This window comes from Tyto alba, unplaced genomic scaffold, assembly GCF_018691265.1.
Source record: "Tyto alba isolate M040663 unplaced genomic scaffold, T.alba_DEE_v4.0 Super-Scaffold_2, whole genome shotgun sequence".
Classification (NCBI taxonomy): domain Eukaryota; kingdom Metazoa; phylum Chordata; class Aves; order Strigiformes; family Tytonidae; genus Tyto; species Tyto alba.
Window position 1 is genome coordinate 23,088,430 of NW_024881282.1, and position 14,402 is coordinate 23,102,831.

Here is a 14,402-nt window from a genome sequence, read left to right on the forward strand (position 1 = left end):
TCTGACACAAGAAATGTCAGATATTACCATGAAAACCAAATGATTCTGATCTTAAAAGTTAAAAATATTGAACTGAAAGACCATCTATTAAATAGGTCCAACACTCAAATTAGTGCACGATCCTACATCAACTGCAGTGCTGTTACAACACAAAAGTTATGTCTCCTCTGAGCCCATCATCTAGACTTTGGGATAGTTGAGGAAAAGTGTGATGCATTGCCCTGTCTTCAAAGACCTATCTTAGAACTGGTTGAATCCCCTGTGGAGGTGGCTCCCACTCTTTATTGACTATATGGAGAGAGCTAAGTTGATTATCTTGGACTAGGCATCTAAATTTCAGATTGCTAAAATTAGCTAAGGTAAATCCTACCCACAGCTACTACTTTTATCTTCAGCTTCTCTTTTTCTGTTTTGTTTTTAATTTCATGCCTCTCCACTCACCGATTTTCTATGTCTTCTGTAGTTTTTCTCTATATTTATCATCCCACATATACATGTTACTTCGTTTAATTTCACCATGATTTCGGATGCTGGAATGACAAATGGGATTCTACGAAACTTCTGCTCCACTCTATTTGCTGAAACATTGATTTTCTTAAAGCATTTAAGTACTGAAAAAATCAATAAGGCTGAGGCAATAATGTAAAGGCATCTTGCTAACTTATAAAGAAAGAGCTGATTGACAGAGTTGAGCGTCATTCGGTGAAAAGGAAACCGTGTGTTTCTAGTTGAGGGCAAATGATAGTGTGGTTCTCTGACACCCTGTGTTACACACCTGCCCATCAAGGGTAGCCACAGCCCAACAAACTGCAAGAAGAAAAAGCAAGCTCTGAAGAAAATAAGGGACTGTCACCAGTAAGTTGTTGGACATAGTATTTTTCAGGCCACTGTGAATATGTAGCATTAGTCTTTTTATATGAATACAAATGTGAACTTCCATTGAAATCAATAGAAATATTCAGACATTTTCAGTGAATGCTGATTTTTGTCTAAGATCATTCTCTTCCTGCAGGAGGGAAGGGCACACTAGTATTTAATTTGGTTTGTGTAACAGTCATTGGGTTTGACTGTTTCATCTGGAAAAATTATATTGACAGAATGTCAAATATATGACAGTGTATTTTTTCCAGGTGAAACTACATCAATTCAGGGATGAACTTCAAGTACACTTTCTTGTGATGGATGAGCATCAAAAGAAGTGTGTTTTATAAACAGTTTATTTAATGCTCATTTTGGACCTCATCCATGAAAGCTGTTCAACAGAAAATATCTATTTAACTGTATGCAGGTTGTTGAGGAACAGAAAGACGATACTTTGGAACTGAAGTTGCAGGTTTTCTTAATACTTACCTATTTTACAAAAGTTATCAGCCAAAGGCAATTAGAAAAATAAATGGTTTGCAAAGCGTATAATGGAACTGCAGCCACATTTTTGCATACTGCGTCTTACCATGCCTTGTGTGCTTCTTGTTACAGCTTTTAAAGCAGTCCTTAAGACATCTCACAGAGAAATGAGTCACATCACCTTTCATTCCAGTGTGGCTGCAGATTGTTAGCCAGAGAAGGAGGAAACTCCATGGAGGCTTCAGGGAGATTGCATTTATAGATGCATATATAGACATTATGGATTCTGCATTTAGAATTACAGGTATCCGTGTACATTGGGAGAGTTTTGTGTTGGAGACTGCAGATGCTGTGATAACGAGAGATCCACGAACCTCGAGGAGGGGGGGCATCAGCAGCAGAGCTGTAAGCAGCATTTGAAGCAGAGAGGGCATGGGGAATGCCCTGGTCTCAAGAAGACAAAAATCAATTGAGGTTCACCCCTTATTATTATACTCTCAAAACACAGGATCTGTCAGCACAAGCCCCTCTGCTTTCTGGGGTGTTGGCTGACATCTGTGGAAGATCTGTTCAGTTTGTGAGCTTGGACTATGGTGCTGCTGATGAAATGAGTGTGCCTGGGGCACTGAAGCTGGCCGGTGTGGAGCTTTACTGTGCCATGAAGTCCCATGTCCTCCGTTTGTTCCCAGCTGTTGTCAGAGGGCTGTGGCAGGGCAGGGGAGGCAGCCTGAGGCAGGGGGATGGCCCAGCCCTCCCGGCTGTGAGGTTGGGCAGCCATGGCCTGGTGGTTCCTCTCCGCCTGTGGGCCCCAACGTGCGGCTGTGGCCACGGTTTCCCACGTCCTGCTGCAGCACGTTCACACGTCCCAGGAACGGCAGAGGGCCGGGCCGAGTGACACAAGTAGGTGCCCCCGTGTCCTGTGCTTCTGTGTCTCCCCTCCTGCCTGGTGTCCCTCAGGGCAGCTGCTCCATGGAGCGGGAGGGCCTCTGCCCCTCTCACGTGTCAGAGGGGATTTTGGCATCATATATGGCTCCCCGCCAGGCTGTGGCTCACTCCGGGCATGTGTCCCCACTGTGACCTTCAACAGGGGCTGCTCCGCTCCTCAGGGAGCAGCTGTTGAACCCTCACAAGTGACGTGTCAGGGCTGAGGTAAAATGGCGGCCAGGGCTGCAGCTGCTGCAGCCAGGGAGGTGGCCCCAAGATGTCCCTGCGGCAGAGGCTGGGTCCTGATGCAAAACCTCTGGTTGATGCCTGGGACATGTCTCTTCTGCTGGGTCCCAAATGCCCCCACAGGAATAACTCAATAAATTTCACTTTATTGAAGTGAAAATACAATCTTTGCCTCTCTGGACATACGAGTTTTTCCAGTAATGTTGGAGGCCTAGTATTTGAAATTTGTCTTTAACAACACTACCTTCAGAAGCTACAAAATAATCTGGCATTTTCTAATTGTCTTCGGGTTGCTTGCTGCCCACAGTCTGGATGCAAAGGCAAACCCGCAAACCCAGCAATATTTTGATCAGCGGGTCCACTGCCAGTGTCAAAATATGTTATGAACCAACAGCCAAACATTTCACAGATGTAATGCAACACAACCCAAGCTTCAGGGCCAGAAATACTTAAGTGCAAAGATAACTGATGTTTGCAGAGATACCTTAAAAATTTGTCTCCTGGTGCATGTAACGTGATTTTTTCCATCTGTTTGCTGCATAGCTGAGGAATGCAAAAGCTAGAGAGTATGGTAAGATTATAATCAGATTCATTTGTTTTTCAATTACTGCTGGGTATATTTTATTTCTGTGGTTGGAACAAGATCCAGAATCTTTAGCCTGAATGTGGATAATACAGGTTACGATTTATTCCTCAAAATGTGGGGCTGCTTATTTTTCCTATGTTTGACATTATGTAATCACAGATATTATAATTATACGTATTCGCTCCTTGTGGTGAAATATGGCTAGCATAACAACATTTTTCATGTAGCTGTCTCTGTTTCGGTGAGAAATAAACATTTTGCCATATCCCATTCTGCCATTTAATTAACTTGAGTCATGTGAAATATGTGAGCTGGGAGAAGAATAAAAATTCTTAAACCCCAGAACACGTGAACTGGACATGTGTCTGTCATGGCCCAGTCTTGGTATTAGTGCAAGTGGTTTTGATGCTGTATTAGAGGAGCTGTAGTAAAACAGGGGAAAATCCAGGGACGAATAAGTTGGCACCATGAGGGAGGCATTATAATGCAAGCAAGCACCAGCTACCTTCCAGTCATTTTAGGGAGCATGACCGAGCCCTAGACAGGCTTCATAAGCTGATACTATAAAATACTTTGTGATCTCCTTTATCCACATGCGCTTGCTACATGTCGTTTTCATCTTACCAAGGCCTAAAGCCCAATGCTGGAGGGAGAAGCTTTCCATAAGGGCTCAGTAACTCGAGGCTTAGGCAGATACATCACTCCTGTAACAAGCTAGGCAGAAGTGAGAAGGGGTAGCTTGTCTGAGGAGGTGATGACATTGTTGGATCTCCTGATGGTGCTGCTGGGAGCTCCCAGTGATGTTCCCTAGAGCCTGACTCATCCAGTAAGACAATGGCATTTCTGGGAACCAGGAGCCCCTGCTGTTTGTTGGGATATTCCCACAGTGTCTCCATAGCCTCCGCCCTTGGCTGAGTGCATCTATCAGGCCATAGTCAGAGCATCTGTCCAGCCCTTTGCACCAATACACTTTCTCCTAGCAAAGCCTAGTAGCCAGCTCATCCCCTTAGGAGGTCTCACCACTGGACTCTGCATTGCTTCTCTTACACTGATGTGGTTGTCTTGGCAACGGCAAGAAGTTTAGGGCAGGGGTGAGGTGTGATCTCTGTTCTGTATAGCGCAGTGCAGAATTCACATGGCTATACAAGTGTTTTATGATAATAATTTCCCTTCCCTCAACATATCCTGCTTTTCTTTCACCAGCTGAACCTCATTTTGTTATTTGTTGCCCATTAGGACTGCTTCTAGGAAGGACTGACAAAACCATTACTGAAATTGTTCACTTAAAGTTATAGGTGGTATTCAGAACACCTGCTGTTTTGTTGAAATGTGCAGTTTGGTAGTTTTTCTAGCCTTACATTGATTGTGGGATGTTATGCTCGCAACAGCAGTGTGTGACCGCATATGCATCACTGCTTGTACCAGATGAAATCATCATTGTGGCATCAGAAATGAAAACCAACTGTGAAAATGGTATCTAGTGGTAGGAAAGTGCTCTGCTAATAATGAAGCACAAGTACAGGCAGAGAGCAGGACATTATTCCTGAGAAAATTGGCAGAACGAAGATATAAGCTGCCTCTTTTGAAGATGAAATCTCTATGAGAATAGGTCACACATGCTTGTTTAGTGAAGAGAAAGAAATGAAGATGAGACCCAGTATAAGCACACAGGCAGCAGAATTATTTTAAAGCAGTTTCTGACTTTTTCATGGCAAGTTTCATTCACAGCATCCCACACCTTCCCTTGCATCTCCTAACTCATGGCCTCCACTTGCCTTTGTCCTGATCCTGGGGGCTGGCCTGCCCCCTCTTGTCTCCGCCAATAGTAGCTTTGTTCCTGGTCTTGCCAGCATGGAGATTGCTTGCTCGGTGTCACAGCACATGTTGGAAATTTGGCTGGGATGGCTCATTCAGTACAGGATCACCTAAGTGTCTGTGATCCCTGGTTCCTGGTGCTGCCAGCTCTCAAAGTGTGGTACACAACCAGCTTGGCCAGGACAGATCAAATAAAACAATTTAAAAGGGCTGCTATTGCACATTGCTAGCAAGATGTAATTAGCCAATTGGGAGCCATGGGTCTGGAGAAAACTTCTGTCTTTTCTTACAGGAGAAACAATATTTCTTCCTGAGAGATTTCATTCTTCCGTTATTCGGCGAAGATGATGCCTGTGATGTCTATTCAGCAGCAGGAGTAGTGGAGGGACAGAGCATGGTCAGAGAAGATTAAATCTTCATGGTTTCTAGCTGCTATAATAGCTTTTTTAGCTGTTAATATCTTGACTGAACCGTGGTTTGCTGGTTGTCTTTTTTTTCTTTTTTTTTTTTAAAGATGTTCATAAATTGGCCATATTTTGCCTCTAGAAGGACAAAAATTACATGCAAGACACAAGCCACTCTCTGCCAAACTGTATGCAGCAGAGGACAAGGATGCTAAAACTTGTAATAGAAAGTGTTACACAGGTGTCTCTTACTGTGTGTTTTCCCTAGGCCTAGAAATATTTCAGTTAATATTTCCTAAAAAGGTTCTGCCTGAAGGAGGCACCTATGGCAAGAGAAGTTCAGCTTCAGCAGTTAAAGGGGCCAGACACATATTCAGGGCAGAACCAAAGCTGGGGGGTTTGGTCATGCAATAGGGTGTGCAGCCTGTCATGCTTGGCCAGTGTTTGGGGAGGGGGTCCAGCCTTCCAGCCCCCCTGCTTTCAAGGGAGGCCCTGGGACTTTCCTCAGCTCAGCCTGTGGATGCTGCTGGCTTTAATCTAGCTGGTACAGCAGAGCTGCTTCTCACAGGGCTTTCCATTGCAAGAACTGAATTATTTTGAATTTGCTGTTCAGGTGGTTTTCCTTTCAGGGTCTCAGTCAGCAGAGAGAAGTAAAATTGATTAATCAGTTTTGCTTTTGTTTACAGACAGTTACCTCCTCTCAAGTCCTATCAGACCTCTCCAAGATGTGAATTATACACATTGAGGGACCACATTTATTTGTTTAGAGAAAGTCCTGACTCAAACATAATTAAAATCATATAAACATTTGTATTACTCTTGCGGAGTGTAAATTTAGACAAAATTTTCCATGAGAGGGTGTCTTCTTACCAAAACATCTGTCTGTGTGTGAAGTTATGAAGGTATGTTCACATAGGTAGATAAATATGTGTTATCTACATGTCACTTATGATACTCAGCAGATGATAAAAATAAACAAGAATAAAAGAAAAATAAATTAATAGAAGATGGAGAAGGTAGGCTAGCAGGTATACCACTGGTGAGCAGAGAAAATTGGAAGACAGGCTGACAAGCGAGGACATGCTGCTTGCTGTTTTCTGGACAATCATTATTACCGCAGGGAGCATCTGCGCTGTGAGGATCCTTTGCAGCATCTCACCAGAAAAGGTGTATAACCCCAGATTGCCTCATCTTCACTTCATATTATACCTCATCCACATTTCAATTGATTCTGGCTCCTTCTGTTTTCAAGTTTAAATACAATTCTGGAGTTACTGGTTGAAGTCTCCTCTCCTCTGCAGATACAAATTGCCAAAAAGCCAATGGGATGTTTGTGCTGGAAGTGGCCAGGGCATACGAATCTGCTGGGTGCAGCCTCAGCCCCACATAGGGCGTTCAGCCAGGTGGGGCAGCAGCTTTTTTCCACAGCGGAAAGGGGATGTTGGGGGCTAAACTGTATCCAGAGGTAATTAACACAGCACGTAGCTATGTATAAGAGGAAAATAACCTTATTAAAGAAAGATGACTGCTAGCACTTATGAATGGCATCACCCACCACCAGCCTCTTCCCTTCTGAATGGTGAGAGTTCAGCAAGATGGACAGGGCCTATTCCAGGGAAGCTGGTTTCACTGTCAGAGAATGGTCCCATGCGTGTTTAATTTATATAAAAACTGATGTGATTTACCACTGTGTAGATGGTAGCCTCAGTGTGTTGCTTGTAGGATGGCATAAAAGAGCACCAGGGGCATTCCCTTGGGCCAAAGTTGATGATCCCTCATCCACACCAGGCAGCGCAGGTGCTCCCAGTAGCAAACCAGTGAGGAAGAGTCACAGTTGGAATAGGCCAAAATGGAAGCAAATCAGGAGTTTCTCTGCATAGTCAGGTTTGAAGGTGCAAAACATGGGTTTTATTTCCATTAACTAAAAATATGTGTGATATAGACATGTGTATCAGACCTGGTCGACCTGAACCTGTCCCCTAGAGTCAATAAGGAGAAATAAGCAATTTTGGGGCCACATTCATATATGACTTTTTTTTTAGGATGAGATGAATTCCACTGTTACTGAAGTTACTGTTTTAACCCACTGTGGACAGAGGGAATTTAGTCAACTACCTTATGCATATTTACCTGCATTGTAAATGTCTGAGTTCAGATGAATCCAGCCCTGAAACATCTGTTGATTGTGTTTTGTGACACCTAGCTTGGGAATTCCTGAAAAGCTTCCCAGATCTTACTTCCACTCCTGTATGCCTCAATATCTGTGGAAAAATCCAGCCCGTTATCTTTAGATGTTTACTTATGGAAGGGCAAAGGGATTGGCATGCTGGGCATGTTAAAGGTTTTCTCAGAGAAACCAGAGAAGTTTACATAAGAAATTACTTTTATTTGCTGTATGAATTGTTCTTTATATGAAGGCACTTCCTCAAACCCACATAGTATCAGTGTACCTAGCAATGAAAACACCAAATACAGTCTTTGATATCTTCAAGAGTGTTGAAACAGTCACTGTTAATCACTCAGAGATATGGAAATGACTTATCCAAGCAAAACGGAAAAGCTACTTCCCAATCAAAGATTCAGTGTTTAACTTTCCTTTTAGTTACACTGGTGCAAATTGAGAGTTGCTGGTGTCAATTACATTTTTGTCTAGATTTTCACTGGCTTAACGGAGATAACAGTCAGGTCCCCTGGCTTCTAATCAAGCTTGATATTACCCTGGTGAGTTGTTATAATCCCTTAAATGGCACCATGTGGTAAGAAATCAATTGTGTTATGAAAAATACTCAGTTTTTCAGTTGTGTAGTCTAGTCTGGTCTAATTGTCTATTTTTACCCACTAAACAAAGAAAATGTTCAGAGTTCTTTATTGTACCACAGCTTCAGTGGGTATCCATATTTGTAATTCTCAGTGTAAAAAAGAAAGACAATTATTTTTGGACAAGGAAGAGTTTTGAATATGCAACAGAGTATATGCAACTAGTCACTAGTAAGTACACTGTCCTAACAGAAATCTTGTAGTTAAATTAAATCAGCATAAGCCGTCTTTGGTTGCAAATATCTATATAGCTTTATATTAGGACAGAAATTAAATAACCAGTGAAATAACAGAGACAATTTATACAGCTGATGTAATAACTATGCCTTACTTTATGTACTGCTGTCCCTTACAATTGCCTTTGCAATTCCCTTACTGTTTTAAGTTGGGACTCCATCTTTTGTGAGCATTGTTAGCATTATGCGTCTTTTAGGATATATGAAAATAGGAACAGTAAGTACGTAACAAATATTTGCTCTTATATTGGATAGTGATAAGTGATGTTCCCCTCCATAAACTGTTCTTGAAAGATACATAAAAAGCACAAAGGTATGGTTAAGGTATTTACTATGTTAGTAAATTCTAGGGATTTTTTTTTTTTTCTTTTTAGCACTTACGAACATCTACCAGCTTTGATTACTTAAGAGGGGTATCCCATACTTAGAGACATCTAGATATTCTGGGGAAAATTTTCAGAGTTTTGGCTTTTGAAGATGCAGTTTCACTTTTTGCCTTTGATTGTATTCTTCACTACAACTCAAAACAATTAGTAAAGTCTAGAATTAATCTTTTCAGAAACTTTGTAAAAATAAAAAAGAAAATAAAGAATTGGGAAATATTTCTACCTTCTCTTATCAGATTGTTCCCAGAATGCAGACCTAAGGTCAGAGTTTTTGAGTTCAGTACCTTTAAATAATTCAGTTCATGAAATGAGCTGTTTGAAAAAATACTATTAATTGGTTTATGAACTTCAGATGCTGGTAGAAAAGATCCCATGATATCCCTGAATAAGGTTACTTGGAGCGTGATTGGTAAAAAGAGCGGAAATAGAAGTTTTTCATCTTTTCACCTGTAAGTATATACAGTCTGGTTTTACTTTCACGAGCACACAGATAGATAGCTTGGAAGAAATTCTGTTTTCCTGTCTGCTGGACTGTGTGCACAAATGCTTGGGCATAGGTATTTTTTTCTGAAGGCAACCTCTTGCCAGTGCAGACAGTGCAGGTTATTTCTGCTGTTGCATGCTTGTGATTCAGCCCTGGAATTTACGCGTAACTGAGCAATAGTCTTACAAGTTCTGCTATGCACAGAACTGGTGTACACACTTCTCAGAAACAAATGCATCTGGAACACAATTTTGACTATTATAAATTCTATACTGGAAGAAAGCAACAAAAGTAAGCACACTCACATACATACTCAATAGACAGCTGTTTGCTGTTAGAGTTACCTAGATGCATATTTCTGTTGTTTGGGAGTATCTCATATCTTTGGCTGTGGCTCTAAAAGCAAAATAGTAGATTTGTTCACTCAGGTGTTTACTTGGTCATCCTGCAACCAAGATGAACAGATATAGTTTTGTTTATTTTCCAACAAAATACCAGTATGAATCACTGAACATTTGGTTTGTGCTTGAAGTACTCGTCACTGTGCAGAAATGCCTCTGAGCATCATGAGGGAAATTGCTTGCATAAGCCGTGGAAGGTGACCGGCATTTAGAAGCACTATGAACTGAGAAGGTTGCAACAGCTTGGTTTCTAGAAAGCCATGTTACATTGCAAATGACCCGTCATGCTTTTCACTCTGCTGCTGTGTCACATCACACCGTCATCCTGCAACACTAAGCTGCCCTAACGTGTATCGCTCCACTGTGCTGTACAGGATATAAGGTGTGGTTGCAGGACATGTGGTGTGGTTGAGAACAAGGTGAGCAACAGACATAATCAAAAACGAAAATTCTTTTGTGGTCATGTGCGTAATAAAAAAGACCAGATTTGTTGCACTGGGGAAACCCTCACTCACAGATCTGAATGCACACATTTTCCAAAGCAGTCAGAATTATTGGCATCACAGACTGTGTGTCCTTCTGGATAAGCTCATGCTTCATGAAAACTGTCAATATGTGACATCAAAACAACGGCATTTCATGGACTTTGGACAATATTTTAGGATTTCTTATATCCTCCAAGGCACAATCTCTTCATAGAACTAGACCTAATAGTGGAGTATTAGAAGGATAACCACTGCTAATGTTCATCCCCAGTATACTTCTCACACATTGATGAGTTCATTATCTGCTTGTGTTGTTTTTTTTTTATTTTGTTTCTTTCCTTTTTTTCCCCCTATGAGGAAAAATGTGGCGTGCAGGAAGGAGGCACTAATAGTACTTCAGGATCATAAATTTATTATAATTGCTTTATTATGGTAGAAATCAAAATGGGACACCAGAGGGAAGGTGTTTCATATAAAGTGACAGTTAATTTTCCTCTGCTTTCCCATAAAATACCCCTTTATCCCAACTTTCTCTGAATATCATGCTTTATTTTCTAGAGAAAAAATTATGTGCTTGGGGCAGATTTCATTAAATCTTTGCAAACCACTGACTCCCAGAATACATTCTGCTTAGCATAATCACATTAATTTCAGTCTTCACAGACATATGTGTTCCAACCTCCCCATATCTTAATCACTAATCCTACCTCCATGAAGAGCTTTTTGGGAGAAGCATGCTATAAAAGATGAAATTAAATTGTTCTGGGGCTAGTTTCTGAATGCTACATGGAAGCTTTTACTCTTGGTAACACTGGCATCAACTTGCTCTTCCTTCACATGAAAAGTCTATACATGAAGCAAAAAGCTGTGCTTGTTTAAAGCCTGGTACACTGACAATACAGGGACTAGGCATTTTCTCAGCATTGTTTCATCTTAATTGCTACTGGGGAATCTAAATGTGGTGGTTGCTCTGGGTGCAGTATGTCCCACTGGTAGCTCATCGGTTCAGTTCTGGACATGGATTATCCCTAATGTTGAGCAGGCACAATGCCTTGACTGAGACTGGAAAGAGTCATGTATTTTTAAAATACTGTTACCTGTTTATATTTGTACTTATCAATCACAATATTTCCCTTTACTCTTGTCTGAGAGGGAAGTAAAAACATAGGGATATGGGTGAGGAAGAGAAAGGGAGAAACAAGCAAATAAAACACCTGCATAACTAACCTAGGACTGTTAAAAAGAAGAGATAATCATTTCTGATAATGAGGAGGCACTGTGGAAGACAAATCTGGAAAAGACCTTTAGTATTGAGTATTTCAGTGACAGCCAGATCCTTTGGTTTCTTAGGATATTGGTTCCAGGTAAAGGATTAATAAAATGTTAACCTGACAATAGCTACTTCTGGATGCAATTGCTCATTATCTGAAAAAAAAAAAAGATAGTCTGAAGAACTTAATAAAAAAGAAAATATCATTATTAAAATTGTCTTCCTGAAGTGATTTGCACATGGAAGAATCATCTAAGGATCATTTCATCTTGATTGTGTGCCACACTGCGTATCAAATTACGTCAGATTTATGCTGCAAGCTGCCATTCTTCAGGAGCATGTGACTGGCAAAAGCTTATTCTAGCCAAGAAGCAATGCAATTGTATAAATCATCCAATTTCATGGATATAATTCTTCAATCAATCAACAGAAGGGGAGTAAAAGTTGTTAATGTGTTGGTCACAATACATCTGTCTAACCTGGGATATTTTCCTCTGTATGAAAGTGACATTTGGATCTGTATGGGGCAACTTGTTTATCCAAACAGAGCCAGATCCTGCCAACAGTGCATTCAACAAGACATTACTCCATAAATAAATATAATGGGACTGCTTGAAAAATGAGACTTGGCTTAGACTGAAAAGAAGTTACAGTCCCTGAAAGAGCTGAACCTCAGTTACAAGAAATGGATGTAAGGTAGAGGAAAAGATGACCTTTCCCTTTCTGGTCTCTGAAAACTTTTAGTAGCTTGCAGTTCATGGCTAATGTCTCCAGAAAAATTACATCTCTGCTCCCGTTCCCTGCTCATACATACAGTGGCAGCAGATTTTGTATGGAAGTGCAGTAACTTGTTAACAGTCTTCCATTTCATATACAAGTTTAATTACCGTAATTTTCTTCATGCAGTTTTTCACTTTTTACTATAATAATAATGACATAGATAAGTAGTAATAAGATAATACAGTGGTAAAGAAGGATTATAACATAAAATAGGAATAAAAAAAAAAAAAAAAAAAAGCAGAGTTTCTGTGTCAGCAGCAGAGCAATAGAAAGGCATTAAGAATAAATCTTGGTCTGAGAGGGAGAAGCAATTTCTCAAGTACTAAAGCTTTAATCTAAATTCTGTTGAAGATGACAGGGATTTCCCCACAGATTATGATTAAGCTTTTATAGGTGCCCGAACAAGTACTCATAGTCTTCGAGACAGTGAGTCCTATTTGTCTGGTGTTGATATCTTCTCTTTCCAACTTCTGTATGCACAGTTTCCAAAGACTGGTGACCTCACAGGAGAGTCTTGGGTGATCCATCTGGTTAATAGAGCTAATGTTTGATTGTTTTGCTCTAGACCTTCCACCAACACCACCAGTGTACCTGAGTGTGAGCCATGTGACCAACATGTGCCACATGTCATTCACACGAGACCATGCCTTATTGACTTGATACATTTGCCTTTCTTTCCAAAATTGTGTCTCTTGCTCTTGCTCCATGACCTCTGTTGTTTCTCTTCCTGGAGAAACCCTTATTTTACATCAGGAGACCTTTGATCTAGTCTTTGCTGGATTTGACTAAGGCCCATAATGTAAAAAACAGAACACTGTTAGCTCTTAATCACTTTGAGCACTTATTTAATTTCTTTTTAAAATTAAAACAGAAGTCATAAGTGTTGTACAGCACATCATTCAGATCCCTCTGGCAAATGCTGGCTCAGACTGGATGTTTCCCTGTGCAGTGTTGTGTGGTACATCAGGTTGGGTTCAAGAATAGGTAATCTGTTACACCATGGCACTTTCACACTGTCTTCCCTCGAGAAATTAATGGAGAAATCTCTGCCAAGAACCTCTAAGAGAGTATAACCCAGATACACCGGACTGAATTTTTTTGCACAGGGACGGTTCAGCACAGGTACCTCCACACCATGCCTTCCCAGACCTTCTGGTAGTACCATAAGTGTGCAGGCCAGCAACTGCTGGGCAGAGATGCGCAATGCTCAGCAAGTTTAGTACCGTGCATCATCAGCTTCCGAGTAGTGTTTCTTATTCTTTTCAAGTGGGGTTCAAAGCAGACTGTACAAGCTCATCCCCAAATTTGGACTCCCTATATTTTGGGGAATGTCCAGCTGTTATTTCAGGTTTTGAAACAAAGTTTTAAAAATCTGTCTTTATTGCATTGAAAGAATTAGGACTTAATACAGTGATCTGTATCTATGCCTCATTTAAAATATAAAGAACAAAAAATATGAGGAAACGAACAGGATTTTCATCATCAGTTACCTGGTACAGACACAAGAAGTTAATATTTTTTTGCATAACTTGCTTTGTCCAACTTTACTCTGAACTGATATGTAGCTATGTCCTCCTTGCTTGCATCACTTGCTAGTATATAAGATTCTCAGACACGCTATGAGCTGGAGACAGAGGGAAGTTAATATACTTTTTTTAATGCAAAGCTTTTTCTAGAGAGGTCTTTATAGGAACAGTATGGGAGCACCCACACGTAAGGAGTCCTCTAAAACATGTTAATCTCTTGTCTAAATGATATTTGTCTGGGAGGGACAGATGATGCATCTCCTCAGATCGTGGCAGATGTTCTCAGGTGACAACATACAACATTAATCACCCTGCTGCATCCACAGAGCTGTTGTGAAGGTTTCATGTATCCTAGAGCACCGTGAAGTCTCTTCCCCAGGGCACCCAGTCCTCCCCATGTTCCTGGGACAACAGATATTCTGTAGGTTGGAGGATGTAAGCTACAGACAGAATTACTAAAAGGAGTTACTGTCTAGCTTCATCATTCAGGGACATGAACACCCCTACCTTCCTCACAGATGTCCTCATCTTCATCAGAAGAGAAGATACTAGTCAAGAACACTAGTAAAAAGTGTTGGCTGGCTTCTAGCTGCTCTTCCTCAAGGAGTTCAGAAGCAGAGGGTGGCAGGAGCAAATTTTAGGCTGCTATCTCTAGTTAAAGGGTTGCTGGGAACCCAAGCATGCCTCAAAACTGGGGC

General features: G+C 41.0%; 1 protein-coding gene across 6 annotated transcripts in view; it reads left to right on the forward strand.

The window, feature by feature from the left end:
• Positions 1-14,402, forward strand: part of MTUS2 (microtubule associated scaffold protein 2) — a 322,948-nt gene that overhangs the window by 67,750 nt on the left and 240,796 nt on the right. The window contains exon 1 of one of the 6 annotated variants that reach the window (XM_032982807.2): positions 5,225-5,312. The exons of 4 other annotated variants lie outside the window; for them this stretch is intronic. The gene's annotated coding sequence lies outside the window, so the exon portion shown is untranslated. Of the gene's footprint in view, positions 1-5,224; positions 5,313-14,402 lie in introns of those variants that run through there. One more of the 6 variants, XM_032982806.2, reaches the window with a different exon arrangement.